We start from the raw sequence: 25,298 nt of genomic DNA on the forward strand, positions 1-25,298 counted from the left end.
GATGACTGGAAAAGAAGAAAAAAAAAAACTAGAAAACCTTTATTAGAAATGAACCCATTTATCAGTCATCAGTTGTGTATTGACTTGCAGTAGCAGAATGCAAAATTAAATCTAAAAACTGCTGGGAGCAACTCCAAGGCAATTGTTGTGGCGCAAAACCTTTTAAACACTGCAAATCTCAGTACTGCCCTACTCTTCCTATAGACTCCACCCTCCACTTTGGGCTGATGGAGGTGGTATGACAGGCAAACAATCAGCCCAGCCACAATTCCCTGTCCTTATCAGACCACTAGTGTTACATTCACTAGGAGGCCCTCCTGTCTTGAGAGAGACCTGCCAAAGAGGTCTTGTACACCTTGGTCATGGTAGAGAGGATGTGGCATACACACAACAAATGGTGGGATAGTCCACCAGACAACCCATTACCCAACCATGTAGAGGACTTGACATTGCCCAATAACCCTTCTCTTGCATGCTGAAAGACCACATTGAAGGATAGATGGGCAATTAAATGGCCACAATGAGACTGTGCGTCCTGACTGCAGGAATACACATCTGTCTCGGTTCTCCCTCTCTCTAACCCCCCCACCCCCAATTCCAGCATCTGTCCTATGAGCTCCAACCTCCATTAGTACTCGCTGGGCATTACCCGGTGCACCTTTCCCCACCAGGATATGCACACTTATCTGCCCTGCCAGTCTGCTGGGCTACAACTGAGGTATTATTCCTGTATTCCACTGGTGTGGTTATAGTGTCTTTATTTTTACTGCAAAGATTTAAGCTACATTTATCAAGGTTTACTTAGAAGAGCAACTACAGGCAGCATTGCCATAACAACAGCCTTTACTTTTCAGCTTGCAGCCTGTGACAGTACTGCTCAAGCAACAAAACTGGAGTTTCATTATGCAAATACTTGCTTTTTTTCAAAGCAATATTCATTTTTGTTAAATACAGATGTGAAGGAAAATTGCATGCATATGCATTCATGAGACTTTCAAAATACAAGCTGATGATCAGTAAAGTTGCTGATGTCATTTAGGTACTTGAAACATTAAACAGTAGAAAAAGACAGTAGGAGGGTGTTCTGGTGGATTTTTAGCACAATTGAAGTGCCGGGTGTGATTGCTGCTTGCAGTACAATGAAGCAGCCATAAAGTAAACTTGAGCAGCTATGTCAATGTTACTGCTTGTAATGTAAGCTGTACAGACTTGGTGCTGATGCTCCACAAGAGTCTTCCTTCCCCCTCCCATATTTATCAGCACAGAGTTGCTATGGTTTTTGGATTCATTTATCCATCCCTCTCTTGTTCACTGGATTAGTTCCACTAGGCTAGTAGCCTCCTTTCATGGGAGCACAAAGGTGATATTCATAGTGACAAGGAAAAATCATTCCAAGGTACTGGAGAAATTCCCCTACTCCTTTTCAATAAGTACTAAGGCGTCTTTTATAAGCACCTTAGCTATCCCCAACTCAGGCAGATGAGACCTTGCTTTAAATATTTCATCTGATGGATGGGTATAGCTAAATCTACCTGAAACACTCATTTCACTCATATCACTTCTAGCCACCATTTAAGGCAATTATGTGGTGGATGACAACACTGACACAAGAGAGTGCACATATGATTGTGAACAAAATCCTGAATGGCACTAGGTCTCATAGGCACTTGTGTAAATGTACTAAAACATTTATTCAATTAAACTTCTCAGCTTGCTCTAAAATAAATGTGAATTTTGTTTTCAGCAACATAATGTTAGCCGTATTACTTGGATTGGCACAGTTTACAGTCCTTCTGTCACTAGTATATCACACCCAGCAACAAGATGTGATGCTGATGTCCTTCAAGAATGCAACTGCAGTCATAACATGTGGGTTGTCCTGCCTCAGGCAGCCCTCGGTCGGCCGGATTCCAAAGTCTGGGTCCGACGTCGACTGATGTCGCATTTCTCTCCGACGTCAGAGCGGCTGGAGTACATAAGCATCAGCCAACGCCATTTTCTTCAGTGTTTCTTGCCCCAGATGCCAGGTGCCCTCCAAGGAAGGTTGTAATCAAATTGGAAGACAAAATCAGGATTCCAAACAAATAAATGAGCAATAAAACAAATACACCATAACAGATATCCCCAGCTAAGAGAAAACAGGGATAGGAGTGGACCCTAGGCATAGAGGGGTATGGAGGGAGGGAAAATCCAACTGCAGTTGCATGTCTATCGGACATCTACATTTATGGTAGGTACAAAACTGTACTATGTCCTTCAAGAATGCAACTGCAGTCATAACATGTGGGTAGAATACCATAGCTTAGCTGGGGGAGGAGGTATGCTCTAGGAAAGAGATGGTGTGGCAATCAACCCCTGCAGGACTGCCGAAGCAAAGCCTGCTCTGGATCTGGAATATAGAGGGAGATTGTAGTGTTTGGAGAATGTATGCACAGAGCTCCATGTAGCAGCTTCTAGAATGTCCTTGGTAGGCACCCCTCTTAGGAATGCTGTAGAGGTGGCTGTAGCTCTGGTGGAATGTGGTCTGACATTGGCTGGAACAGCCTTTCCATGAAAGGAATAACAATCTGATGCAATGTCCAATCCATTTAGAAATGGTCTGTTTTGAAATTGCTTTTCCTTGGACTGCAGGGGCGTAAGCTACAAAAAGTTGTTCAGACTTCCTACTGGCCTTGGTTCTGTCCAGATAGTATCGAAGTTGTCTGTGAATGTCCAAGGTATGCAAAATCCTTTCCCCCTTATTCTCAGGATTGGGGAAGAAAGCAGGCAGATGAATGGCTTGATTTAGAGACACCCTAGATACCACCTTTGGCATAAAAGTACGGTTGGTCCTTAATGAAACCCTGTCTCTGTGGAAAATAATAAAGGGTGGTATTGCCATTAGGGCCTGTAGCTCCGAAACCCTTCTTGCTGAGGTAATTGCCAACAGGAAAGCTGTCTTCCATGAGAGAAATTGCAAGTCAACTGAAGCTGCTGGCTCAAAAGGAGGTAGAGTCAGTTTTTCTAAGACAAAATTGAGGTCCCAGGCTGGCACTGGTGCCTTTCTTGGTGGCTTAATGTTCTTGATTCCCCTGAGGAATTGTCTTAGTAAGGGGTGAGAGAAAACAGGAGGATCAGTGTTGTATCTAGCTGAAATAGCAGATGCATGTATCTTTATGGAAGAATATGAGAGGCCGTTCTTTAACATATCCGCCAAATATTCCAAGATGAGTGGGATGTTCAACAATGATGCATCATGTCCCTTGCTGGTATTCCAATTTGTGAATCTTTTCCACTTTGCTAAGTAAACCTTTCTGGTGGATTGTCTTCGAGCCTCTGTTAGTATCCACTGAACTTCCTTGGAGAGAGATAAGCTGAAGTTATTTATGGGATCTCCCAGGCTGTTAGCTGCAGTGTCTGAAGATTTGGATGCAGTGTTTCAAAGTTGTGTTGAGTCAAAAGTAGAGGCCACTGAGGGAGGACCCACCTCCTGGTGTGACATATGCTCCGTAGTAGTGGGTACCAGTGTTGTCTCGGCCAATCTGGAGCAATTATGATTCCCTTGGGCTTCTCTGCTTTGATCTTTAGTAATACTAAGGTCATCAGTGGCAGAGGTGGGAATGCATAGATTGCTAGGGAGTTCCAGTTGAATGAGAGAGCATCTATTTTCCAAGCTTTTGGATGGCATGTCCTTGTGCAAAATTTTGGCAGAAGATGGTTGAGGTGAGAGGCAAATAGGTCCACTTCTGGCTTGCCCCATGTTGAAGTGAGTTGTCTGAAGGCCTTCGGATGTAACCTCCACTCGTGTGGATCTGTGAAATTCCTGCTTAGGCTGTCCACCAACCCATTGTCTTTTCCTGGAACAAACTGGGATTGTAACTGGATGTTTAGGCTCAGTGATTTCTCCCAAAGCAGCATTGTCAGTCTGCAAAGGGGGTAGGAGTGGGTCCCCCCCTGCTTGTTTATGTACCACATCACAGTGGTGTTGTCTGTCCATATCATTAAATGGCCTTGCTGGAGTTGGTGTTGAAAAGCCTCGATGGCATGCATTACTGCCAGCATTTCCTTTTGGTTTATATGCAGATGCGTTTCCTGACCATTGTCCTTGTATACACCTGCCTTCCATGTGCGCCCCCCCATCCCAGGTCTGAGGCGTCTGTAGTCATGGTCTGTGTTATCTGTGGTTTTTTGAATGACATACCTGTGTTTTCCTGGCTCGCCAAGGCCCACCATAGGAATTCCTTTTGTAGGCATGGAATGAGTGGTATGATTGTCTCCAAGTTGTTGCTGTGTTGAGACCAAATGCTTTTTAGGTACCATTGAAGCTTTCTCGTGTAGTTTTGCTAATGGAACCAGTAGAATGCAGGATGCCATGTAACCCAGGGCCTGTAGGAATCTCCTTGCAGTCATCTGGGTGAGTTTTGCTAAACCTTTGAAGTAATGAGTTAACTTCTCTTGCTTGTCTTCTGTCAGGTAAGCCATCTGAGAGGCTGTGTCTAGTTTGGCTCCTAAGAAGATTATTTACTGGGATGGCTGTAGTCTTGACTTTTGGAAGTTGACTGTATATCCCAAAGCTTGAAGTAATCGTATGACATAATCCAGGTTTTTTGTCAACATCAATTTGTCATCCGCTTGTATGAGGCAGTCGTCCAGGTACGGGTAAATTTGTACACCCTGGAGCCTGCAATGAGCAATTACTGAAGCCAGGCATTTTGTAAATACTCTGGGTGCAGTAGATAAGCCAAATGGCAATGCTGAGAATTGATAATGCTCTGGCCCTGCAAGAAATCTGAGGTATCTTCTGCAGCTGTGTCTGATAGGGACATGCAGGTATGCCTCCTTGAGGTCCAGAGTAATCAGCCACGACCCCTTGCCCAGCATGGGAAGGAGTTGCTGTAGAGTCAGCATTTTGAACTTTGGTACTATGAGAAAGGTGTTTAATGCGGACAAGTCCAGTATTGGTCTCCATTGAGATTCTTTTCTTGGAACAAGGAACAGTCTTGAGTAAAACCCCTGGTCTTGTTCTTGTTGTGGAACTCTTTCTATTGCTTTCAATCGAATCAGCAGAGTGATTTGCTTGATAGCCTCTGCCCTCTGATTTTGTGGTAGGTTTGGCATGCCTTGTTTTCTTGGTAAGGTATGAAAATTAAACCTGTACCCTCGGTCTATAATGTCCAAAATCCATTTGTCCTTTGTCAGTCTGTGCCAGTTTTCTGCAAACAGAGATAATTTCCCGCCCAAGGGAGCTTCTAGTTGCTCCCTGGTAGGTGGTAGTAGAGGAAGGTCATTGAGTTTGTGGTTGTTGGGCAGGTGAAACCCCTGCGTCACTTCTTTGGTTTCCTGGCTGCCATTGTCGTCCCCTGTAAGGGCCTCTGTATTGGCCTCTTCCTCGGCCACGTCTGTTCTTACCCCTTTTAAACTTTTCTGGATTAGGAAAGGACCAGTTTTTTGAAGGCCAATTCCTACTGAATCTGGGGGGTTGAACCTGGAGGAAATCTTTCACAGTCTGAACTGATTTTGCTTTTTCTTCGATGGTCTTTAACACATACTTAGCATTTGCACCAAAAAGCTTGTTCTTTTCCAAAGGTGCATCCAGAAGTTTTGCTTTTACATGATCTGGTAGAGGTTGATCTTTTAACCAAGCATGTCTATGAATCACTGCCCCTGTCATAGCTGCCCTACATGAAGCTTCCAGTGCATCATATCCACACTGCAGGAAGTGATTGCTTACTTGCTGAGTGTTATGTACAGCTTCCTGCAAAGTCTTCCAGGAAGCTAATGTTTTTTGTAAATCTTCTAAGAGATAATCCTGATATTGTAACATATGAAAAAGGCAATTTAAAGCTCTCATAGATAAGGTAGTGGATGTGTAAACCTTTTTGCCCCATCTCTAATGACCTCGCTTCCCTGTTGGAGGGCAAAGGATTTTTTGAGGTGGAGGCTGAAACTCCTTTAGGCCCCTGTGAAATAGTTTCCAAATCAGCAGTATGGGCCCTGAATAAATGGGAATGAGTTTCTGGGACCCTGTAATACCTGTCTGGCTTGGCTGGATCAGGAGGAAGAGAATCAGGGGTAGCACTAGAGTCAGAATACAAATCATCCAGAACATCAAGTACAGGAGGAATAGCCAAGGGCCTGTGCTGAGGCTTCTTAAGGAAAGTCCTAAGGCGTTTCCTAGAATCAGAATATTCCTGACCTTGCCACTTGAAATGTTCCCTCATGGTGTGCAGAACTTCCCCAAAAGAAATATCCTCAGGAGGGGAGGCCGAAGGGATGGAATCTTCTGCATCCGAGTCCTCATAGGTCTGGAAGAGCTCTTCCTGGCTATCAGAGTGGACAGAGCCCTCAGAGTCTTCATCTGAAGGAGTAGGGTCAGAGGGTTCAACCCAGGGCCTTTTATCAGGAGGAGGCTGGGATGCTCTCTCAGGATGGGCCTGTGAACCTCTAATCATGGAAATTAAATCAGCAGCCATGGACATAATTTGTGTCTCCGGAGTCAGCTGAGGTAAGGATTTAAAAGTAATATGCTTTGTTTTGCTGGCTGCCTTAGCCCTAGTGTAGGCCTTAATAGACATGGCCATAGGAGGCCTGGCAGCTCCACGTGCAGGAGTGACCTTGTCTACAGCAATGGTCTCGGGCATATCCTCTGTTTCGGTATCCGGAAGAAAATCTATCACTGGCATCGGAGTAATGTCTGGAATCGGAGTCGTCGGTAATGCGGTGTCTTCGGTTCGGAGCGGTGGAGAGACCGTCTCAGAGGGAACCGGAGCACTCGCGCTAGGTTTTGGCGTGGAGTCGGTGGTAGACGCGGGCCGAGGATGTCGGTCCCGGTCTTTTCGCTTTTTGGGAGTTTGCAATGTCGGAAGATCCGACGGCACGGCAAATTTAATCGCCGAAAAAATCTTCAGCGAACTCCGCCCGGCGCCTGAGAGTGCGCTTGTTGAAGCGAGCACAGGCTACACAGGCCGAGACGTCGTGGTCTGGGCCCAGGCAAGGGAGGCAGTAAGAGTGGACATCCTTATGAGGTATTTGTTTACCACAAAAAAGACAATTGTTAACTTTTTCAGTAATTTCTGACATCGGCTGAGGCAAGAAAAAGGTCCCCAATGGGGTACTTAGCTTTTTTGATGACTTCGGTATCGTAGAATACAGGAGCTGACCGACCGGCACTTGCGAACTGCTTCTGCTTCGGGCACCGCGTGGCAAGAAAGACTGAAGAAAATGGTGTCGGCTGATGCTTATGTACTCCAGCCGCTCTGACGTCGGAGAGAAATGCGACATCAGCCGACGTCGGACCCAGACTTTGGAATCCGGCCGACCGAGGGCTGCCTGAGGCAGGACAACCCACATGTTATGACTGCAGTTGCATTCTTGAAGGACATCAGCATCACATCTTGTTGCTGGGTGTGATATACTAGAGACAGAAGGACTGTAAACTGAAAGTCATAATAATGTGGTAAACATGTTGCATTGGAGAGTATGCAAACATTATAATACTGAAGTAGCTGAAAATTACTGGAAACATGAGCCACAAAGCATTACAGAAAATAAAGTTTATATCACATGGGATCACCCATTACCAACAGTTCAAAATTAGGTGCGATAAAAACAGATATAGTAGTCCATGAAAAGAAAGCAAAAGTAGCATTGATCATTGAAATTGCTACACCCAGGGACTACAGTGTCTTATGTACATCGAGATACAAAGTCATAAAATACCAGGATTTACAGGCACAAATAAAGGCAATGTGGAAGGAGGATACCAAGACAGACATAGTAGTAGGAGCAATAGGTCTTACAAAAAGAATTTAGAATCATACTTCGATATGTTACTGATACATGTAACACCATACGAATTGCAGGAGGAGTCATTACTGGGTACATTGCAGGGATGCAGCAAAGTGCACTCCTGGTGAACATTTAAGACTGAAACAACAAAATTCCATGAATTTGAATCATATGACATAGGAACGGGGTCCATTCTGATCATGGTATTAGAAACCCAAAAGACCTGGAGAAATTAAAAAAAGAGGTAAACATAAATCCCATGCAACTTGTAGGATAGGAGATTCGCTACACACACAACCCAGGAAGTTAGCGTGGATGGCTCTATACCTTCCAAAAGGCCCGTCACTATCAGTGTACCCCAGGATTCAGTCCTTGGCCACTCCTCTTTGGCATTTATTTCTAAGAGGTCAAAGCAAATCCTAAAGCATTTATGGCTGACAATGTTTAGAGGACTAACTTTTTTGCAATCATAAACTGAGGACACAGAGATCATCCAAACAGGGCTTTTCAAAAACAAATAGCCAAGGTCAAAACCATGGGCTAAAACCAATTCCAAAAAAATTCTAACATTATACTTTAGCAAGTGTGACTTGCATTGTAAATTGTCGCACTGAACACATCCTTGAATGTTGATCCCTTAGTCAGGGATTTGGGAACTTGTGTTAGCAGCAAACTCGCCTTCCATCATCAAGTATCCACTATTATAAATGTATTGTATCTAAAGCTATGGCATCTAGGTGTGACAATCATTTTACTGTTCTTGGATCTCATTGTGCAGATCATTGGGTATAATGCCCCTATAGGTCTAAAGGGGCACTCGTCACAACTAGAATGCCCGCAATGCTTTCTCACTAACAAAAGCAGTTAATAGCCTAAATCATGAACTATACTGACCATCGCAAATCTTTGTCCATCATACAGGCTACAAGCAGGTGATCCCCACCTCATGTGTAGAGGCTCAGCAGATCTTATCCTGTCAGACCTACTACACATTTGCAAGTCCAGTGATAGTGTAAACATCTGATCAAGGGGATCTCAATCTCTTTTGCAACAAACAGGAAGCGTTGGAAGAATAAGCATATATGGGAAGGTCTTTTCCTCCCATAATGCAAATTACTTCTCTTACTCTATTTAAACTCACCCATGTCCCTAATGGAAATGGGCAACAGACACAAAATATAAGGGCTAATAATTACCATGGGAGTGCAGGGCTAGACTTTTTAGGATCCTCACAGATGAATAGCATATGAACTTACTGATTTATATAAGAAAGAGAAAGTGTGTGTGTGTGTGTGTGTGTGTGTGTGTACACGTGCGCACACACATGTATGAATAGGATTAAAGCATCTGACAAACGTATCCAAGTTTTATTTTATGAACTTAAAATGAAAGGTTAGGTTTTCCAAAAACATTGCCTATGTTCTAAACAAAAGTTACATTCAGTACCTTGAAACAACTCATCTTCTGAATACTAACAGTATTACTCTAAAGTTTTTAGTTTTGGCCCACCTTCAAGCAACCATACAACAGTCTTTGGTAAATAAAGTCTCTCTTCCACCACAAACGGTCTGGGCCTCCACTTCTTAGTAACTATAGTCTCCTATGGTTCTCCCTTGACATCTAATTAAGGATCTACAGCCTCTCGTTATACTTAATTGCCAGTGACAAATATTTAAGGGGAATTAAAAGCATCTGCTGTACATAGGCAGTAGTGAAAATGTAAACTCATGAGAATAACCTTTCATACACATCCTGTGTTATACTTTATTTCTCCAGTTTCAAGATCATGGGATGATCTTTATGCCCTTATCTGGCCTGTGGTGGTCGAACATTAAATCTAAGGACTGTAAGGACAAGGCCTGTCTACAGAGTTATGCATTGTCCTCCTTTTGCTGGTTGAGCCACTGCAAGTTTAGTCAAAGATGGACTCCTCTCCCTACCTACCAAGTAGTATCTTGACCTTAGTGTCGACTTTATACACAAACTTTGTATACTTGGCCTCCATTAGGGATTTTCAACTCCAGTAGCAAATTGGATGCTCCTGTCTACCAAACATTTCAGAAAGAACTGTTCTAGGTCCATGTTGGAGATGACATGGTACAAGCTATAATGTACTTGATAAAATCAAAGGATACCAGAACGGGTTCAAAGCACAGAATATTCTTTAGCTGTTGGAAGGTAGTGTTGGTCTTCTGGGTCCATTTTATCTTAGTGCTCATCTTACATTTAGGCAAGTCATTAAGAAGGCACATTTCTGTGGAATGAACTTTCTGCAAGATCTGGCTAAGCCTAAAAAGGCCCAAACTTGCTTCAGAGTCCTTTACAGCTTTCACTTTCATGGGTTTGACAATTCCCCCCAGAGCATTACCCAGAGATTTCAATTGTGACAGGTCAATTTTGCTTTCAGGGGCCTTCACTGCAAGCCCTGCCTACTTCATTAACAATAACTTCAATAACTTGTACATTTGATAAGTGTGAACCCAGGTTTATATATATATATATATATATATATATATATATATATATATAAATAAATATATATATATATATATATATATATATATATATATATATATATATATATATATAAATAAAATATACATATATACACACGCATGCTTGGTTTTAAGGGCCCTATCCATTAACCATTAGAAGGTGGCTTGGACCCTATGAAACCATCAGGGGTTGGAGAGATTTTTTTTCTGTCAACATAAAAATACAGAACATAATGCTAATATGAAACATGCAGACAAAAGCAGCACAACCATAATGGCTTGCTATAAATTCAAAAAGGTTTACCAGAAGCACAGCAGCGTAACATGGATGCATGCTAGTGGGCTTTGTTGGATCAGATGTCAGTCTTCTTTGTAATCAGAATTCATGCTGGCACTGATAATCTTAGATGCAGGAAAGATTTTCTCTAATAATGGTAAAATGCAGGCATCTGACATTTATCTATATGAAGTGATGTTGCTTCAGAAACAGTCAACTGGTTATGAGCAAGGGGTTGGATTAATGTGGGATAGATCGGGAAACATGTCATAGGGAGAGAGTTTTTTTTTTTTTTTTTAAACAAACAAACTGCACCTTTGCAAGGACAACCTTTGTGACAGCCTGAATATGGTATAATTCACAAAATCTCATGTTTAATGGATATTGAGAAAAGTTACCAAACTAGGCCCTGTAGTGGGCAGAACAACCATGGTGTGATCAAACAATGCAAAGAAAGTACAAATAATGAATGCAAGGAAGGGGTAGAAACAATTGGCTGGAAAACACTAATGCAGACCAATGCAAGAAGCCTGTGATCAAATAAATTGGTTAACAGTAGGTAGGTACTAGGCTATTGGCCCTAGGGCCTATAAAAGCCTAGCCAAAAAGGTACCCTGGCTTTCGCCACCTAAGAAAATTATTTTCCTGTGCCCCTGTCAAGCAGGGCCTCAAGAGGCGATCCCCGGGGTGAATTTCCTATTTCCCATCCAATCAAGATTTTTCTTGAAGATTGCTAATGAGGAGCTTTGTTTGATATAGATAGGTAGTTTGTTCCAAGTCTCTGGGACAGGAATCTATCCCTCCAGCATGTTCTGTTTATTGTGGTGACAAGGTTTAGGTCCCTAGAACATGTAGCACGGAGGATTGGGATTTCTTTAAGTGGAGAATATCCAACAGCTTTGGGCTTGACATAGCTTTGTATGTTAGGCAGAGATCACCTCTGAGTAGGCGATATGCGACAGAGTAAAGCTGGAGGTTTTTTGAGATGGTCTGCGTAGGGCATCAGTTTGAGGCTGGTAATCCTCTGTGAGGTATTTCTGTTGCCTTCCAGTTGTCGTAGATGTCTTGTGAGGTATATACCAAAAGGGGTGTTTTACTCTATAATGGGTCTAATGAGTGACGAGTAGAGTGGAACAATAACTTCTTTTTCCTGGATGAGAAACCGTTTGTGATGAGGTGTGCCATGTAGAAGTATTTCCTGACTACTGTGGTGATGTGATTATCAAAGGAGAGACTACCGTCCACCTGTGTCCAAAGGTTTCTTATCACACTTTCAGTGTTAAGTAGACTTCCACCTATGTGGTAGCTCATGGGTAAAGAGTTTTTACCAAAGGGGATTACAATGCACTTTTTGGCATTAACCTTGAGGCCATGGCTTTGACACCAGGCATCTGTCTTAGTGAGGCCCTTTTGTATGATGTTCACATCATTGGGAGTTTCGATTATGGCACCTAGTTTGCAGTCATCCGCAAACTTCATTAGCCAAAGACCTTCTGTGTTAACTTGTACTTCAGAAAAGTAGATATCAAACAGGAGAGGACCCAGGACTGAACCTTGTGGTACTCATTTGTCACTGGTCTAAAGTCGAATTTGGAGTCTGCTACTTTCACAGTGTGGGTTCTGTCAGTGAGCCAGTTGGCAACCCATCTTGTGACATAGGGATTTATACCTAGTTTAGTGAGTTTATCTGCAACTCCAGAGTGGGGGATGGTGTCAAAAGCCTTGGCGAGATCTAGATAGGCTGTATGAATCACCTTACCCTCTTCTACAGCTTTGGTGACTGCTTCAAAGAAGTCTATCAGGTTTAGGAGACATGATCTGCCTTTTACAGACCCGAACTAGGTGGAGTCTAGAGTTTGGAGATTACCAATGTCTGTTTTCCACGATATGTTCCATGGCCTTGCAGACCAGGCTCGTTAGGCTAATGGGGTGGTAGTTCCCGGGTTCTGTGGTGGCTCCCCCTTTGTGGAGTGGGATTACAGTCACTGTGTGCCATTCAGGGGGCATAAAGCCTGAGGTGAGGCTATGATTGAACATGGTGCTTAGGTGGGGTGCCAGTTCATTCTGTAGTTCATGTAGAACACAGCCTGGCATATTGTCAGGTCCCATGGATGATGTGTTCTTGGCTTTGGAGAGTGTGATTTTTACCTGTGCAGCTGTGTTTACAGGAACTTTGCATTCTTCTGGTATAGAGATGGGCCCTTTAGGGAGCGAGACAGAGGTAAAGGTAGCACTGAACCTATCTGCCAGGATGTTGGCAATATCAGTTGGTTCTGTATATTTAGTGCCATTGTGCTGTAACTCAGAGCAGATTTGAGTGTTGCCATTGAGATTCTTGACATAGCTACAGAATGCTTTGTGGTTGTCTTTAGAATCAGTGGCGATTTTGTTTTCGTAACCAGCTTTGGAGGATTTTATGAGGGATCTCAGCTTCTTACTGAGGCAGACCAGGAAGTTCCTCCGATCATGGGATTTTACTCTTTTTTCAACAGTTTCTTTCTTCTGTTGGAGAGTTTATTTATGGCAGGGGACCACCAGATTGCCTTCCTTTTTTTTTTTTTTTTTTTTGGAGGATAGCATCTTGGCTCTGTTAGGGATAGCATGATCCATGCACTCATGTAAGTGCTTATAAAGTGCATTTGTGTAGGATTCAGCAGTTGTACCTCTATTGTCCATCTGAATGGATGTCGTGAAGTTTGTCACTTCTGTCTTAAGAAGCGTGAAGTTGGCTTTGGAGAAATTTTTTACGGTGGTTTCCCTAATGGGGGGTGGGGGTGGGATATCTAAGGTGATTAGCTTGTGGTCGAATCTGACCAATGAGGAATTAACCTCTGGTGTGGAACACTGTTCGCCCATCTTGGTAATGACCAGGTCTAGGATATTGTTGCCCCTGGTGGGGGTGTGGATAAGTTGATCCAAGACATTGGAATTTATGAATTCCAGAAAACGTTGAGCAAAAGAGTTGGTACATGAGTAGTTTTCCCCAGTTAATGGTGGGGTAGTTGAAATTGCCCATTATGACAGTGTTGGGTTGTACCCCAACATTTTCCAGTGTATCAAGAAATGAGGAGTGGGAATCCTGGGGCATGGTGGGGGATCTGTAGCAAGTTACAATTTGGATTGTTGGATTGCGGTCTTGCCAGGAGTTAGTTGCACTTTGATAATCTCTGATGCATTATGCTGAGCAACTAGCCTAGAGGTGTGGATATCCTTAATGAATATGGACATACTTCCGCCTTTAGTGTTTCGGTCCAGGTTAGGTGGCCAAAAGGTGAGGTATGAATTATAGCCTGGTAATGCAGGGGTGCTCTCTGCAGCCTTGAACCAAGTCTGTCACTGCACAGCTGTCGATGTTATCCATTTTAAGGAGTGCCTCGAGTGAATGCATTTTGAGGTTCAGGCTTCTAGAATTACCCACAGATTTTGCTTGCTTGTACCCATTACAGTGATTAATTTGTCATTTGAACCTTGCCTAAAAAAGGCACCATAGGGGTGGCAAGAGCCTTAGCCAGTATCTGGAATCCTAAGGGTGACAGGTACAGGCCATCTCTGGCAAAGCTTTGTGGTCTGTTGATCATGTCATCCCAGGCAGACGGATACTGGATCCCCTTAGAATGACACCAGAAGCTTAGCCAATTGTTGAAGTCAATCATTTTGTCCTTGTACTGTTGTATCATTCTGGGTGATGGCAGGATGCTACTCAGGACTAGTGTCATACCTGCCTGGGCTACAAAATCAGAGATCTCCTCCATGTCTGTTTTCATGTAGTCCAGGGAGGTACGTCTCAGGTCAGTCACACCAACATGGACAATGACAGAGTCATATTTATACTTTTGTGGAGTGACCTGAGTGCATGCGTTATGTGGCGGATCCTGGCACCAGACAGGCAGCTGACAGTAACTTTCGCCTGTTTAGCCTCCTTGTTTAATCTGCAAAATCTATTTAGACCTGGAAAATTTTAACCTAGAAGGGTGAACATGGGACTAAATCAGGGCAGTAAACCCAAGTACAGGGAATAATGAATAACACCGGAAGATTTAGTAGAGTTGAGTAGCAGCAGGGTATGAGGGAGGAGAGACATGCAAGGTGGATACTCTAGAAGTTAGGTAAGGAGAGCTAACTGATACCATGTACTGATCTACTTAATGCATCAAGGAGAAAAGAACAGGGCAGACATGAAGGCAATTAATATAGACAAGTGCTATGGTACTCTAACTTTTCCACAATATGTAAATATTGGAAGAGCGTTGCACCACAAGTATTAGTATTTAGTCTGAGTTTTCAAACTTACTAAAGAACCAAAATGGCGAAAAAGCAGCTTCACAGTAACAGCTTCAATAACAGGCTTTCACCATATTAAATCCACAATATATGAAATATAGAGCTTTGCTGTTGTAAAAGTCAAGTGGTGTTGTAATTCCACAGCTTTAAAACATGTAGATATAAAAACAGAAAAAACGGACATAAGTGAAGAACCCTTCTGACGTAAACAATGGACAAGCGCTTTCAGCTTTTTCAAGCCTTCTTCAGATCCAAATAGGTAAGATGGGTTCAGTGTTTAAAAGTTGGTATCATCCAATGAAACAGCCTACAATGAATAACAAATGTTAACCAATCAAGTTAGTCCATTGGTACACACCTCTATAGCATTCCGAACAAACAAGATTAAAACTCTTTATTTAAAACTCTGTTTAAAACATGACAGTTTGGCGTTTCTAAGACAAACTCAGACATATTTTCAGAAGGGACATTAGTAAAATCTTTTCAGTGGGTGTTCTAATTAAAACTAGCTCTACATAAAAGCCAAGATTTGAGAGGAAGAAAATAAATAGAAATTGTCATTTAGGGCGCTTCTTTTTATTTCATTTCAACAATTTCTTTGGGACATCAGAGCCTAAGTCAGTATACCTAAGGTTTCTGGCAATGAAAGCAAGTCATGAGTAAGCATAACTCATTGCTCGTCTATTTTTAAGGAAGGGTTTCAAGGGAACACAGCCATTAAGGCCTGGGGGGGTTATCTGCCCTCAGCCGCATTATCCATTTGGCTTCCTCTCTCTGTCAGACTGGTCGGGTCTCCTTCTCTGGAAGTAAAATGTATCTTGGAAATGACCATAAAAACAAAGCCATGTCCTTCATGCTCACGTAAATGAAGGAAGAGAATTTGTTTCCTTTCTGTTACGTATATCAGAATGAGGTTTGATAATTCTTTCCTTTAGCTTCATATTAGTTTTTTCAACATAAAATGCTGTGCAGGAAGTGCAGGTAGCTATGTAAACAAGGGTGCCTCTGGATATCAGTTAAGGAGGCTTAAAAACAAGAGACATACAAGGAATTGAAAGAGACAGGGGAGTGGGAGGGGGAAGGGAGAGAAAAAGAAAGAAAGAAAAGCCTTATACAGGTCAGGGTTAATAATGAAAGCAAAAGTAGTTACTGGGAAAAAAGTAACAAAAAAATTAGCATCATCATCAGGCATATCCTAAGAGGAAAATAGAGAAACCGTAGGAGGAATGGAATAGAACAGACTGATAAAGTTGTTATATCATTTAATTTTTATCCATCTTCAAATAGACAGACAGATAAACAAGAAGGATTCTAGACTGGGAGAGAAATGGAAAATGTATATGGAGATTAGAGAGCTGCAGATGATTATGTCCACGCCAATAGTTGGCAGGTCATAGGGACTGAATGGGTTCCTTAATAGATTTCAGGAGTTGAGCCACAATCATAGACCTTGTAATGAAAATACATAACGATGACTGGCCAGTGGCAAAATTCCAGTTAACAGACAAATCTTTATAAAGGAGAAAGAAGGACTAGACCTGAAAGTTAATGTTAAATGATTATGACCTCAGTGGTAGGGTGATAACTGAAGTAGTGACAGGTGGAATTCTTTGATAACCATTTTGCTCTAAATGTGGTTATAGAAATATATTTGCTGCTCCCACCACATATTGACTGGGTGGCATCCAAAACCTCCCTCATTTTAAAATGTTACTGCTGTTGTCCTCTGGCAGAACAAACTCTCTAACCTTCTACCTAACACCCTCGGAGTACCACAAGGCTCTATACTAGGGCCCTTGCTGTTCTCCATCTTCATTAATGACCTTTATACTGCCATCCCAAAAGTCAGCTTTATCCAATATGCTGATGACTCTACTCTGATTTGCTCGGCCACATCTCCAATAGAGTTATGGTCAGCTACCCAGACCACCTTTAATACAATAGAAAACTGGCTTTCTGAACGTTGTCTGATCTTAAATACCCAAAAAACTAAAATGCTGTTATTTTCACCAACACGTAGGTATACCGTTTTCACCTTTACCATAAATTCAAATGATGGTACAATAATCTCCCCTGAACCCTCTACAAAACTATTAGGTGTCATCATAGATAATAATCTAAAATTCGACCTACATGTTAACCAAACTATCAAAACCATCAATAAAAAACTAGGGTCACTTTACAGAATAAAAGCCTTCCTAACCCCTCCAGCTAAAATTGCCAAATATCGCTCTCACCTTCTTTCAACCCTTCTGTACGCATCCCCTCTACTCTCAAATTTAAACAAGACTGTCCTTAAACTCAATTTGCTACAACCACATTGCCAGGTTTGCCACTGGGCTGCCTTTTAGGACACATCATTGCATTAATCTAAATCAGCTTGGATGGCTTGAACTACCCAGCCTAATCCAGTATAACCAACTGATTATGACCTATAAAATCCTCTATAATCTGGACAATACTCCTGCACTTAAAATATTATCACCCCCTATAACAATCCTAGACCGCTTCGATCCTCTAACAAACTACTAATTCAGACTAGCAAAATTAATAACACAGCCGGTGACTCTCTCTTTGCAAACTAAGTAGATCCTGGAACTCTCTTCCAACTGATATTACCTTACTTTCCACCTTAGGTCAATTTAAAACTAGACTCAAACAGCATTTGTCACTTAACTGGCTATGTCAATGTATCAAGCCTGGCTAACTCTCTCTAGAATGTGTAAAAATCTGTTAACCAGTTTACTGTGTAATTTAATCCTGACTTGCGCTCGGGATTAACTCTAACCTGTGGAACTTGTTTAACTTGCTTACTTATGTAATCTCTATAAATAGTCTGTATGTAATGCTGGTATTATATAATGCTGTTATCTGCTTACCCTTGGAGCCTTTCTCCCTGGGCCTCCGCTGAAAATGGACATGCATCCAGTCAGAGTATCCCGGTCAACAAATGTAAAATAAGTAAATAAAATAAATTGTTTGTACAACAGCTACTGCCAGAGAAGTCCTTGTATCTGAAAAGGTGGCTTAAATTCAGCTTTCTGCTGCTGTAGCTTACAGACTGGTGCATGTGCAGCAGTTTACAGGTGGATACTAGGCTAATGGACTACTAGGGTCCTGATAAGCCTAGCAATGCAACTCAAATCTGACCCTACAAATTTGATTTATATAGTGGGTGATTTACTGACTGCCTCTGTCCATCAGAAATATCGGCTCCAGACTTGGGTGAAGTTCTGATTATCCAGCCATTGGTCCAAGTTGCATTTAAAGGATAGGGAGGAACTCTGCTTCACATGGATGGGAAGCCTAGAAATTTCAACCTCTCTCTCCAACAAGTCCTATTTATGTCAAAAGTAAAATTTAGGTCTTTTATTCTAGTTTTTCTGATGCCGTTTGTTTTGCATATGTGCAGAAGGTTCATTAGAAAGGGTCTACAGATGTCTTGTATGCTTGACAAAGATCAACTCTCAGAAGTTTGTATAAAACTGACTAGAGAGACAGGGCTTTGAGGCGATCAGCACAGGACAGTGCGTTTACTCCCTTTATCCTTTTTGTAAGGAACCTTTGTGGATGTTACATATGCTACATGTGTCTGGTCACATATGTACATACACTAAATGGGGTATTATACTCTATTGATGGGTCTGCTGAGGGCAAAGTACAGTGGTATGATGACCTCTCCGGCCCTATATGTCATGCAGCATAGAAGGATTTTCTTACTACCATGTACACAAGTTGGTCGAAGGCTATGTTACTATTTACAGGAGTTCCCAGATCACAAACTAGTGAACCAAATTTTGGGGGTTTTATTGATGATGTTACTTGGGGTGGTAGGCTTTCCAAAAGGTACTATAATGCAGTTCTTGGTACTGAGATTTAAGCCATGGCTTTGGCACCAAACATTTGTTTATGTCAGACCTTCCTGAAGGAAATTATCTTGGAGGATTCAATGACTGCTCCCAGTTTGCAATCATCTGCAACCTTGACTAACCAGAGGCCTTTGACATCTAAGAAATAGATACCAAGGAGGACTGGGCCTATCTCAAAGCCTTGGGGGACTCCACTGGTGACCAGCCTCTTTGTGGAGTTAGCCTTACTGATTCTAAACTACTAGGTCCTATCAGTGAGCCAGCTAGCTATCCAGCATGTTACAAAGGGGTTTATTCCCAATTCCAGTTTGTTAACAATGCCCTAGTGGGGTATTGTACCAAACATTAGCCAGATGTAGGCAGGCAGTATGGATGATTCCCCCCCCTCCTCCATTGCCCTGGTGACCTCTCAAAGTTATTAGATTCAGCAAGCATTACCTTCCTTTGACAAGGGCATACTGGGAGGAATCCAGTGTCTAGAAGTCTCCTATATCCTTGTTAATTTTTATTATAATTCTGTCTCTCTGCAAATAAGACTAGCCAGACTAATGGGTTGGTATTTTCTAGGATCTGTTAAAGGTCCTCCCTTATTAAGGGGGATGACCACTGCAGTCCTCCATTCGTGTGACAAAGCCTGTTTTAACACTGTAGTTAAACAATGACTCCAGGGGTCCTGATAAGTCATGTTTTAAAATGTTCAGGAGGCATCCTGTGATGTTACTGTGGCCTTCTGTGGTCGTGTTCTTGGCTTTAGTGAGTGCAGCCAGTACATGATCCCCCCCAACAGTAATTTCGGAGCATGTCTGAGGGCATTCATTTGGGGAGAGAGTTTGGGTAGGAGGGGGATAACAATGGAACCTAATTTGTCTGCCAACAAGGTTTGCTATATCACCAGGCTCAGTGAATATGGCACCATTAACCACCAGTTCAGCACATTGCTGTGCGCTGCTCTGGAGGTTTCTGATATAGCTGTAGAAGGTATTAAAGTTATCCTTCACCTTGGAGGCCAGATTAACCACAAAGTTACCTTTGCTTGACTTAATTAGCCCTCTTAGTTGCCCATTTAGTTTGATGAGAGATTTTATCTTTATAGAAATTACCCTTCCCGATTTTTGCCATAATTTTCTTCTTTTGGTTTTATATTGTGTTTTATCTGGGATACCACCAGGGTGGTTTGTTCCTGGGCCTCATCTTGGGGCTTACTTCTGGTAGGTATAGCAGCCACTTGACATGGTTGTACAGAGTGTGACAATTTAGAACAGACTGCTGTGTTCTCGGTGTTTGGAATGGCAATTAATTTTGACAAGCTATCACTTAAAAGGTAATTTGCCTTGGAATAGTTCCTGTTACTGGTATTAATGGGATTAGGGAGTTGATTTTGAAAGAGACAGCTTTATGGTCAGATTTACTAGGAAGGATGAGACACTGAGGGATGAAGTATTCTCCCATAATTGTGAGCACAAGCAGTAACTAGGAGCTTCTAGTATGCTTCATCAGTATTTGGTCAAGGGTGTTTGTATTTACAATGTTCAGGAGCCTCTGTGCTGTAGATTTGAGACTGTGTTGTATTCCAATCTAGAGAGTTAAAGTCTCCCACCAGTAAGGTGTTAGGTTGGATGGCGAGTGTCCCCAGTAGGCCCAAGTATGCATCGTTAGCCTCTTGGGACATGGGAGTCTGACCTATAGCTGGTTGGATATGGTACAGGATTTTATCTGTGGTGATCCATACATGGATGAACTCCAGCACGTCATCCTGACTACTTTATGAAATGAATGAGGGGGCAGCAGGTACTGCACACTTTCCCATGGTAACCACATACGACGGACATGTTCCTTTGGTAAATCCCAAAATGTGAATCTTCCTTTGGTAAATCCCAAAATGTGAGTCATCCAGAAGACGTATGTCCACTCGTTTTCTTTCTGCTTACCACCAGCAAATTTAAGGAACTGACCAGAAAAAAAGCAAAACATCCCTTACTAGCAGCTGGTACTCCCTACCCAGTCAGACATTTACAAATCTGAGAACACAGATTTGTAAAGTAATTTTCTACAGCTGCTATTCCTCAACATTTCAGACAACATACAAATTAAGAGAAAGCACCATTTGCAGTTATTTTTCTAATGTCCAGGCTATGCAGAAATATGCTGTTAGAGTGCAGTATAAGCCAATATATAGCAGACTGAAGGAGCACACATTGGGACAAAAATTATGTTTATAAGTATGGACAGGAATACTGCATATTGCATCATGGTGAGAGCTTTCATTTAGACAGTTTTCTGAGCACTTTGGCCAGGAAGAAAAATATGACCAAAAATACTACAAAAGTCAATTTTAGAACTATAGTTGTAATCCACGTGGTATGTACAGCTGTTCAAGTGGGAGGATAACCCTTCCCATGAAGCAAAAGTCATCTGTTATGCTTCTAATTGCTTTTTACCAAAGGAGAATATCATCTTATCATAAAATAACAAATGTAAGCTACCAAAAATGTGATGGAACAAAATTTAAAAACTTACACAAGTTTCAAAATTTTAGATTCAACATAATAGGTCCCAAACTATTAAGATGCCAATGTGGAACGCATATCTTATCAATATGTGATGGTCAGTCAAAATGTAGAACACCCTATTTACATGCTGCATGAAAAGCATACCTTGACCATGGCCTTTCAACCAAAATATACCACAAGTAAGTATTTAATAATACGACTCCAAACCAGTTACAAGTGGTGTCCCACAAGGCTCAGTCCTGGGACCTCTCTTGTTCGGTATATATTTCTCGGAGGTACATGCCAACATGGAAGGACTGTGGCTGACTAAGTTCGCAGATGACTTCAAACTGGGTGCCATAATCGATTCTCCAGCCAACACAAGCATCCTCCAAAAGGGCCTCATAGAAACAGACAACTGGTGCCAGAGCCATGGCCTCAAGCTAAATGCCAAAAAGTGTATAGTCATCCCCTTTGGCAAAAACAAAGTGCCCACAAATTACCACATAGGTGGTAATCCATTAAGTACAGAAGAAGTAATTAGGGACCTGGGGACCCAAGTTGATAGCCATCTCTCATTTGACAACCACGTGGCCAAAGTTGTTAGAAAAACATTTTATATAGCCCACCTAATCATGAAGGGATTCACATCTAGATCAGGGGAGGTCATCGTGCCTCTTTACTCATCCCTCATCAGGCCCATAATTGAGTACAATGCCCCTTTCGGAATGTACCTTACCAGACACCTGCAGCAACTGGAAAGACCCCAAAAGTACCTCACCAAGAGGATCATAGGGCTCAAACAGATGTCATATGCTGCCCGGTTAAAGAAACTCCAGCTCTACTCAGTGGCATACCACCTGCTCAGAGGCAATCTGTGCCTGACATATAAAGCCATGTCCAACCTGGAATTAATGAACATGCTGCACCTCAGGAAATCCAAATCCCATCGAGCTACGCGCTCGAGAGAGACTTGAACCTCAGCATTGAAATAAATAGGACATGCTGGAGGGACAGATTCATAACCCAGAGGCTCCCTTCACTCTGGAATAAAATCCCAGTCCAGGTTAGGCAGAGTCCCTCATTGACACACTTCAAGAGGAATCTTGATGAGTGGATGGGAGATCGTAGGTTTACCCCGGATATCACTTCTGTGTCACTGTTAGACAGAGGCACAGTATACTAACCTCGAAAAAGGGCATAGCAAAATTAATTTAAAATGGGTGGCGAAAGCCAAACACACACTGGCTAGGCTTATAAATGCCCTAGGGCAGATAGCCTAGTATGAACCTATGAACCTATGCACATGCATTCTCTTACAGACAGATTTACACATACAGATGTAGAATAAAGAAATACAGAAAGTGGCTCACCCGTATAGAAAAACTCACACAAAAAAACAGTAACTTCACAATTTATGTATCTTGATTCATTCAGAATAAAACTTCCAAGGATACTCTGTCAATTAAGTGGTTATAACCTCTGGATACAGATAGTCACACACAAAGATGCAAAGGCAAAGATACACAGATGACCCACCACATACCCACTCACAGAAATGTACCCAGCACTACTCAGGTATTTCATTCGGATTCACTGATGGAAGAAATACATGCATTGTACCAACAGTGAAGTCACTGCTGTCAGACATATACAGTCCAAAGCATTACATCTCCATCGCCCACTCCTCACACAGACATACAGTATTCCCAGCTATCCTTGACTTTGCAGAATGTCCCAGACTTTTTCTCATATTGCGGTCTGTCAGACATTTTTTCAGACTGAGGACTGCATTCCCTGAGTAATCATTAGCAGTTTGAGTTTTAGACTTCATAAAATGCACGCTTAAGGCAAAATGTGTTATTTTATCAAATTTCATAGTCTATAGCAACATTTAAAATCTAATAGAACTTTGTTCCCCAGTTTTTTTTGCCTTTATCTCTGATTCTTGAGCCAAGACATTGTCAGATGCTGATGAACACACCATACCTCTCATGTTCAGATTTTTGCCTCATATTTTTGGTCTTTTCCTCAGAAAATCTATGTTTTCTGGCAAACCACTGAAGGCTGTCTCTCTGAATAATTACATACATTTGAGTTTCAAACTTTATAGCCTTCAGAAAATGCATGCTACCACAAATCCTGTAATTCCAGCAACTTTCTACATTTATAAGAGCAATATTTAAAATTGGTTTGAGCAATATTTAAAATTGGTTCCTTTCTTTGGGTCTTTGTCCCCCCATTAAAGCTATATCCGGATTTCTTGTGCTAAGAAGTTGATGGCTATGACACGCACATATATTCACCCTTGTCATACCTCTCAACTTCCCAGAATGCCCAAATTTTTACCTCATATTTTTGGTATGTTGCTCATAAAATATGTAGTTTTCTGGCAAATCAGAGGAATGAAATAAGATAGCGACAGAAATTTGAGTTTCAAGGCATCATATCGTTCAGAACACATATGTTAGCACAAAACCTTTTATTCTAGCAATATTAAGTTTATAAAAGCACTATCTAAAAATTGTCCCTATTTTTGTGGCTTTATCACCACGTTATGTTTGGCTTTGTACAGATTTCTTACTCTAGGAGGTTAAGAGGTGTGGTGCACTTTGGTTCACAATGCAGCTCATTTGTGAGATTCCCATATGTGCTGTCTATAATAACCTCCTCTCAGTGCACGCGCGTGCACACACAAATTCATTTTTCTATCATGATTATACCAATGTGTTTTAAAAACAGACATAGTATTCCAAAAATCCACCAGACATTTATTATCCTTTTAAGTGAATTTGTACTTCCTTGCACTTCTTTTAATCCCCCCTTAAAGGGGGGGGGGGGGTTAAAATAGAAGCAAAATAGTTCCAAAGTAAATAACTGCAATAGCAGCAGTTAAAAAGAATCCTTTAAACTGCTGCTATTTCAGTTACTTTGGTACTGTTTTCCTTCTTTTATTTTTTCTCCCTCTCTTTAAACACAATTTTCCACAATTCCTGGTAAGCAAATGGTCACATATTTGAGAGCTCTCATTGGCTAACGTTCTCCAGAACAGTTACTTGATCAGTTCGTATACCACAATGGCTATTGGCTGTAATTGTGGTATACAAGCCAAACTGTGTAGCACAGCCAACATTGTTCAATGAGGAACAGAGGAGCAACTTATTTGATTTGTTTGTATACCACAATGCCAATTGGCTATAATTGCGGTATATGAACCGCTCAAAAGCCATGTAGCAGCCAAAGCTGTTCAGTGCAGACAGTGGAACAGTGGGTTCATTTACGGTCGAATGCAGAGCATTCCACGTAGTCCGGAGCACTAGGCTGCTCAGCATAATGTTAAATATGTATTATATTATATGCTTTTAAATACTGCTTGATACTTACAGTTCCTTACATGAACTGTTAGCAATCCTGCTCTGTAAAAAAGACAGAATTAATTTACAGTGCTACACTACAATGATATTTGCAAACTAACACTTAATTTCATGCCAGAACAGCCACAAGATAGCTAAATCTGAGAATCAAGCTAATTTGCAGTAATGAATTATATTATACTTATCAGAACATGTATCTTTTGTTTTTCAGTAACTAGATGACTTTTAAATATTTTGGGCTATATAGTTTCAAACCAGTGCTAAAATATACAGAAGTACTAGAAACAAATGTAAATAATGTATATTCTGCTTCATAATCAATTTACCATGCAATGCATGTTAATACAGTCTATAGAAAACAACACAGTTATAGATACTCTGAAACCCCCTTCAATTTAGAGAAACAAAAAGCTATCCTTGAATTGGACTGATTTCAGACTGGTATATGGGGCTGTACATTTTTTTTTTCTTTGTTACATTGAGGAGTCCCAGGGGTTCCACCTGTGTCCCTCATTGACAACAGGTGCTGACTGAGGTTTCTTTTTGGGGATAAACTCTTGGCTAGGCTTGTAAGGGCCCTAGGGCCATTAGCCTAGTAACCTCCTATGATCCTATGATTTAATTGTCTGTGTAATATATGTCATTTCAATGATGCAGTGGCACACTTTAAAGTCAAATTTGGCCAAGTATGCACATAAGTCACACAAAGCTGGAATTCTCAAATGTAGGTATTGTAGATCTTTGCT

At 41.6% G+C, this 25,298-nt stretch overlaps 2 protein-coding genes across 11 annotated transcripts in view; one reads left to right on the forward strand and one right to left on the reverse strand.

The window, feature by feature from the left end:
- Nucleotides 1–25,298, forward strand: part of LOC122801123 (guanine nucleotide exchange factor DBS-like) — a 3,406,519-nt gene that overhangs the window by 1,846,637 nt on the left and 1,534,584 nt on the right. The gene's annotated exons all lie outside the window — the stretch shown is intronic.
- The window catches only part of B3GNT5 (UDP-GlcNAc:betaGal beta-1,3-N-acetylglucosaminyltransferase 5), a 555,688-nt gene that overhangs the window by 277,528 nt on the left and 252,862 nt on the right, over nucleotides 1–25,298 (reverse strand). The window lies entirely within an intron of this gene.

The sequence above is a fragment of the Protopterus annectens genome, chromosome 4.part1 (assembly GCF_019279795.1).
Source record: "Protopterus annectens isolate FY-2018-M chromosome 4.part1, PAN1.0, whole genome shotgun sequence".
NCBI lineage: Eukaryota > Metazoa > Chordata > Ceratodontiformes > Protopteridae > Protopterus > Protopterus annectens.